This window comes from Habropoda laboriosa, unplaced genomic scaffold (assembly GCF_001263275.1).
Source record: "Habropoda laboriosa isolate 0110345459 unplaced genomic scaffold, ASM126327v1 scaffold9, whole genome shotgun sequence".
NCBI lineage: Eukaryota > Metazoa > Arthropoda > Insecta > Hymenoptera > Apidae > Habropoda > Habropoda laboriosa.
The window spans coordinates 3,779,963-3,787,830 of NW_017100191.1; the positions used below are offsets into that span (position 1 = coordinate 3,779,963).

Genomic DNA, 7,868 nt, shown 5'->3' on the forward strand with positions numbered 1-7,868 from the left:
TAGCCAAATAAGTTTCGGGGCGGAAATGCATGGCCTTGCAGTCAAAATCTTGATTAAGAGATGCATTGGACGGACCGATGCCACCCGGCCTGATGAATAAATCGCCATGGACAGATCACATTAACTGCGTATCCACTTTCCTGTCTGACCACAACCGTAACACTTCACTGCCACTGCTTTCCATTCTAACTTCCCATTAAATAAAACTGTAACCCCCAAGAATCGACAATGTACTCTACTTTTCTAAAATGACGTTAGATCAGGTTTCTCAAAATTTGATCCATCCAGTATTTCGATACTTTTTAATAAAATTATATTCCTAAGAATGAACAGTATTCCTAGAGACCTTCATGCTTGTAAGATTTCAAAAATTCGAAATTTCAGATTAGACTCGGATAATATCTCAATATTTGGATATTTTTTTCCGAGAGGAGATATACTATTTCCATACGTAACAAGTTTCACAGATTTTTCATCAAGACTCTTCCAAATCCAAGCACCCGTTTACTCTTCAGTTCTCATCTTGAGCCATCTTTGAAACCGATTCCGTAAGAAAGAAAAAATTTAATAAACAACAATCTTCACACATTTTTCTTCGAGACTTTTCCAAGTCTAAGCCCCCATTTACTCCACAATTCCCAGGTCAGACCATTTTTAACTCCAATTATCTAGGTTAATCTCAAACGTCGCTGCGATAACGCGCAGACCAGCATCGAAGGAGCCTCGAGCTACTGCTGGGGGAAGCAGCAGTGTGTTTGCACCAACTACCCGACGTCGTTCTCCGTAGATGATACCCAGCAGGACAGTTTTTAATCACCGTAAGTGGATCTACATAGAGCTCGCAATTACCAGGGCACACTCCAGCCATGGGCCCCTTGTGTATCAGCCACCCTCGGCCTACCATAGCCGGGCAAGCTCGAATGTTTTCCCCATTTCATCCCTCCGCGCCAGCTACACCCCCAACATCCCCCCTTCGCCACCCTACAACCCGAGGATCCTTCGTCGGAAGCGTTATTGCCTATTCCTTCGTTGCTTTTTGATCTTTCCTACGTCTTCCCGTTCATTTATCATTCATTCCACCAGGACGGGAATATTTTTCTGCTAACTTCTAACGCTTTCCATTCTTTCTTTCTTTTTCGGTAAGTTCTTTTTGGTTCCTGTTGTTTTGACGGGGATGGATATCTTGAGTTGTCACGAGTGCGGTATAACATGTGTTTCCTTGATAATGTTCGGATTGACATGAAATGAATGTTTGGTATTGGAATGTGGCAAATCGAGGAATTTTCGTTATTGCGGTATGGCAAAGTGAAGAGTTTTCATTAATAGAGCGTGGAAAATTAACGAATTTACATTATTGAAATGTGAAAAATTTTTATTATTGGAATGTGATAAATCGAAGAATTTTTATTATTGAGGTATGGCAAAATGAAGTGAGAGTTAACGAAATGTGGAAAATTGAAAAATTTTTATTACTGAAATGTGACAATTTGTGGAATTTTTATTATCGAGGTATGGCAAAGTGAAGAATTTTTATTACTGGAAGGCGGATAATTAAATAATTTTCATTAATAGAGTGTGGAAAATTAATGAATTTCCATTATTGAAATGTGGAAAATTGAAAAATTTTTATTATTGGAGTGTGGCAAATCGAAGAATTTTTATTATTGTAATGTGGCAAATGGAAAATAGCCTGAGTTTAAGAATTAGCTACTATGAAAAGTATCATCTTATAAGTATCACAATTTATGATTCTTCAATATCCCTTCATTTAAGATAAAACAATGGTCTAGTAATAGGTTGCAAAATTATTGGAACGTACCAAGTTAGACTAAACTATAGAAATAATCAGAAATAAACGTCTGACGTCTACGTCTCTTCTACTTCCCTCAAATTGTATCAAAGAACAGTTAAACAATAAATATCTCATTCTGTTGTAAGAATACATAATGTAACTGAATCTAACTTAATTTGTTCCTCAAATTAACAGAATAATAAATCACACTATCACTGGAATATACGAATAGCCCAACCTAATTCAATTTATGTCAAACAGTATCATTGGAATAAATCACATATTGTATAAAACCAGTGAAAAATTAAATTTATCTTTAATCCAATTCACCTGAAAGAATAACCGACTAATAAATCAGTCTACCATTACAATCCGTCAAATTACACAATTGGCCAGTTTAAAAATAATCAGAAGTAAAGCTCCGACTACTACAAAAAAAGAAACTATTTTCTTGCTTCTCATCTTTCTCCTGTGTCTTTCAGTTTATTTATCATTCATTCCTCCAACTTCTTCTTCTCCTGTAGATTCTCAGCTTTACTTATTCCTTGCAGTACTTTTCTTCTCTCTACTTCCAAGAAGAAGCACCTTTGTTTTTCTTCCATGACTTTGTATTTCTTCTCCAAGTTCTGTTTTTCTTGGTCTCCTTTTTTCCTCCCCTTGGAAGGGTACGGTGTCTTTTCTCACTGGCGAGGACCCTTCATCAGAGGCGTCTCTGCTTCCCCGATCACCCTCTCTCGAATTGACCTCCCGCGCCCCTGTGACGGTCGAGCACACCGTGTCCCAACGGGAGAAAGAAATTCATGTTGATTTTCCGGCACTCTCCCAAGGCTGTCTGCCTCGAAATTGCTCGACCCTGGACCCATCCACTTTGTGTCCCTTTGTCATACCTCTGTGAGAGCTTTTTTCGACAGCTTCGAACAATTTTCCGTTTGATGAGAGGGAAATTTCGGTCGAACTTAATAATTTTCGGAATTTTTAAGAAAAGTCGACGATTCCATGGAGGAATTAGAGAGTGGAGATTTCAATGCTTGGGACAATGATAGAATGTTTGTAAAATATTCGTAGAATATCAGTGAAATATTTGTAGACAATTTGCAGAATACTCGTTGAATATTTATCAAATGCACAAAAATTATTGTCACATATTTACTTTTCAAAAATTGGAAAACAAAGTTCAATGTTACTTTTATATCCTCTGGAAAAATTGAACCTTTTCATTCAGTAATTACCTATGAAAAAAGTTCCCAAACTTTAGCAAGTTGTGTGCCCCCTTAAAATCATTATTAATACAATGTAATGGAAACTTTTCACTATTCTTCTATGGTAACCCATCATACTAAAACCAAGATACTGACAATACAAAGTAGTAGAAGAAGAAGAGTATTACCTTTGGTCATTTATAAAATGTCCCTTTTCCCAAGACACCACAATCTTCATTATTCTACAATCACTACTATTCAGATACTAACAATGTACAACAATAAAAGAAAAAGCGTATCACCTTTGGTCATTTATAAAATGTCCCTTTTCCCAAGATACCACAATCTTCATTATCCTTCTACAGTCGCCACCTAACCGTTCCACCAAAGAAAAACAATCTCCATGCCCATAAGACTAATAACTGCCTCGCATAATTGCACTAATTCCAAGATTACCCGCATTCCCTCGAACAAAACGACCCCAGGTCTCTCGAAACTGTTTCCAACCATAGAATTAATCGCACGTAGCCAGATCCAGTTCCACTTCTTTCAATTGGATCCAGACCCTTACCAGCTCGTAAGAGCGACGATTGTTGGTCCAGCAGAGCAACACCAGCCTGTTCACCCTCAGCCTGGTTTCTATTCTCTGGCTGGTAGATCCCATTGATGACACCATAGGCTGGGGTGAAGCGTGTGTGTCGCGTGGCGACACGTTTCACTGTTCTCTGAGTCACATGTCATTCCGTATGAATTACAACTCCATTAACGTTCCAGGCAACCTGCGAGCATACATAATGTTGCCGATTCGGGCGGATCAGTTTCCTCCAGCCAAGATGTTGATTTATGAAGGCTGATGCCGGTGGCTTGTCCTTGGTCGAAGGGAGGCTCAATGCCAAAGTGATTGGATTTTTAATGTACACTCTAGAATTCTGCATTTCATTTTCAACAGAATTGGTTGTTCCTTCTTTCTCTTGTGAAGAAAATCGCAGATCCTTTTCTCGTTACATTTTCTATTTCTCCTTTTGATCAGAGGTTTTGCGGAGCCTGTCATTGTGGTTTTCAGTCGTCTTCCTTTCCTTGGTGAATATAAAAAGTTCAATTTACTTTTCTTCCCCTTTCTGCTCCAGTTTCCTTTTCTTCTTCTGTTTGGAGAATCTTAATGGAATCCATTATTGGTATATTTATTGTACATTAAAGTGAGTGGGTTTTTAACGTGCACTCTAAAATTCTTTATTTCATTTTCTGAGGAAATGGTTGTTTCTTCTTTTTCTTGTTAAGAAAATTCGAGTTCCCTTTCTTGTTACATTTTCTGTTTCTCCTTTTCTTCTGCAGAGGTTTTATGGAGTCTATTATTTGTGGTTTTATACTGAAATGGTTGAAATTGCTTTTTTCATTTCAGTGATAGAAACTTCAGAAATGACTTTAATGTTACCTTACCTTCACATTTGCGTTGATGAAAGTTTTTGCAATGGGAAGAAACAAGTAGAATCGAATAGTTAGATGAAGAAAGTTGGAGACACCTGAGGGATGGACTTAAGGGCAGGATTTAGGGAAGATTCGAACTGACAACGGGCTACCCTACGTTAGGGAAAACCTCCTTGGAAATGGCGGTCGGCCCGTGACGCCGCAAACTACTAGAAAATTGATAGCAACTTCCTGCTTAATTATCATGTGTGCATGTATCTTCGCGCTTATGGTTTCCAGATGAGCTAAGTGGAATATCTGGTTACGTGTAATGGAAACTTATAGTTCTTTGCACTCCTAATCTGATCTTACTGTGGCCATACTTTTAATTCATTGATAAAATGGAAATTGCAAAATTGTGCAATTAGAGATGAAGTCTAGTGTTTACTAAGAGTATCTGAAAAAATTAATTGAAGTATTACACACTTGTTGTAAGTGGAACGAATAATTACTCTTATCCTTTCTATCGTGGTGAAATGAAAATTGAAGAATTGTAATTAATCATTTTTGTAAATTCACATTGATTGCATCTTAAAATATTGAATTAAGCATTACTCATCTTTTTGCACTCTTAACTTTCCTTTTCTTTTCTTTACAAGGTAGTAAAGTAGATAATTTAAATTTCTAACTTTTTAAAATACGCTAAAATTTTGATTAAAATTATTGCACGTTTCTTACACGCCTAATTTTAGTTCTAAAATAATAAAATGAAAATATTACTTTCGAACCTTTTTCACCAAAAGAAAAATCATCAAAAACATGTACACTCTTTATGAAAAAAAAAAAAGAATATAATAAATTGATTATAGTACTTTTGACAACAGCTTAGGCTATTTTAAGGTACACTTTATAGCAGTGTAATCGATATTCTAACATCAATCTTTCACAAACAACTAATTCGAAGAGAATCGTGTTGCAAATGCAATTAGGCGAGATTACATTTTCCTCTGGTAATGCAATTTCCGGGCGCTTTTCAGAATATGTTACTGGGACATCGATGATTAGTGTTACCGGCAATAAAGTTCCCGGCTAACTGGATTTACTAGCCGGCAATAAGTGTCAAAAGTGAACAGCCTGTTTCGCAATTAGTAAAATACAGATTGTACGGCATTAAACTTGTCCACGTCGTCGGTGGAATGCAATTTTCGTTCTCAAAATATTACGTCTACTAATCTTTCTATCCGCATGTAGATTCACTTGAATATCGTGATTCCAACGCATTGGAAGCCACAACACCTTCTTTTTTCTCCTTTTTTTTTTGAATCTTATTAATTTCAGAACGACTGTTTAAATTTTCTTCACATTCGGCAAGTGTTCTAAACTACAAGAACAGAATTTTTCAAAAAAAGAATAATACCTTCATTTCTCACAAGGGAACAGTTCGAAGTGATAATCATCGAGTTTGATGAAGTTTTAGAATAAAGCAGTTCTCAGAAAAATATTCGACATGTTCCTTTTTTACACCGGAAATCGTCCATAAGGAAGAAGTGAAAATCGCTCTCAATTGGATATAATTTTCTGCTGGAGAGGTGAACCCAGTTAACAGGTTAATTCAAATATATTTTCATTTGAAATAAACGAAAATGTCTGAAATAAAACAAGAAAAAAATGTCAACACGTAAATGAAACTTTTCTATTGTTACAACAAGCAGGCTAGCTTTTATTTTGCTACATCACGATTAATCCAAGGTTCGACTTATAATCAGCTAGCACAGAGAATTCTATTCAGACTGTCGACATGATCACACTATGAGAGTAATCCCATCACCCGGACGGTGTAATAAATTTAATCAGATCCGAGAGTTCGGTGTACTATAGCAGAAGATGACTACCATATTCTCTGAGCATTAACGTAGCCCAAGTCTGTGATTGGCAATCATGATTATTATTACACGAGGATCAGGATTAAGAAGGACGTTGGTTCCTGACATATCCCTTGTCTATCGAACACGGCTATTTTTGGATCGAGACCAGACATCTGCTTGAAATGTACATCGTCAAAGGGATCGCTCTATTCATGATGCATGAAGTTCAACCGAGAAATAGGAAGCTTGATGGTAGACGGAAGTCATTCACCTTGAATCCATTTATCTTGAGGTGGATAGTAGCTTCGGTGGTTTTATTTTCTTTATGGTAGTTTGACGAGATTAAAAATTTCGAGAAAGGTTCTGATTGGTATCATAGTGGACGAGTAAAGTGTGCGTGCGTGCGTGTGTGTGCGATGTAAGAAGGATGGTTGTTTGGGTGGCAGGAAGATAGATGAATAAGAAAAGTCATGTTGAAGGTATTCAGAAGATTGGGAGTGTTTAAGAATGCTTAAGGAAGATGAAAAGAAGCGGTGATAGAAGTTAATGGAATAGTTATGAAAGAGATCGGGCAGAAATTCATGTGTGAAAACCAGAAAGTTACGAAAGAAGGGAAATAAAAATTTGGACGGAATATGTCAAAGTGTTAGAGAATATTAAAATAATTAATACTAGATTTTCACGTGAACGTTGAAAATAGAACGTCTCTGAATATTAAGTTAATGTTAAAAAATATTAAGCAGCAGACGTAAAAATTGAAGAGAGTCAAGGGGGAAGTGGAATGATCTCTAAGGAGTACTAAATAATACCGAGAAAAATTCAAACTGCTAATAATAGAGATCGCTAGAATAATTAAGGAGGAATTTAAAATAGAAGTTAATGTAATAATTTGGGATTGAATTGATAAATCTATAGTAGAAATTAATACAATAATCAAGGAAGAAATTATGGAATCTATAACAGAAGAAAACGAGTAGAAATCCTCTAAAATTCACCATTTCACCTATAATCCAATCGAAACAATTTAAAAAAAGGTCTGATAAAATGAAAAATAAAATTGTAAAATCCAAGACTGAAAGAAGTGAAGCGACGGTCTTTGAAGAAAGTTCAGACGCCTGTGAATCTTCACAGAAAGTTGAAGATAATCTATAATAAACGAAGAAAGGTGAAAATTGTTCAAATAAACAGAAATCTAAGGAAGAAGTGAAACACCATGTAAATCAGTGATTAAAGGGGCAAAACAAGGAGAGTATGAAGAATGGACGTCGATGGTGCCAGAGGCCAAAAGAGGATTGGTTGAAAGCTCGTGAACCACCGAAAATGCAAAACACGTTGATTGGATCATAAATTTCGCCTGGTTCGATCCCATGGCAAGACGCTGCGAGGCTGCACCGTGCAAGAAATTCAAGTTAATCTGTCACACGCATTAGACGGTGTAATCCATCAAGCAGCGACTTGCAGGTAACCGTGAAAACGAAAATGGGGCATGTAATGCAATTACATGGCGCCCGCGTTCCGCCATCGCCCTTGTCCCTCAGTTTCCGGCCCTCCATTTTATCTGATGCCTGAGGGAGGACCCGGATGAAGGAACAGCCTTCTGTTGCCTGT

General features: G+C 36.9%; 1 protein-coding gene across 1 annotated transcript in view; it reads right to left on the reverse strand.

The window, feature by feature from the left end:
• Positions 1-7,868, reverse strand: part of LOC108580382 (paired mesoderm homeobox protein 2A-like) — an 18,289-nt gene that overhangs the window by 6,809 nt on the left and 3,612 nt on the right. The window lies entirely within an intron of this gene.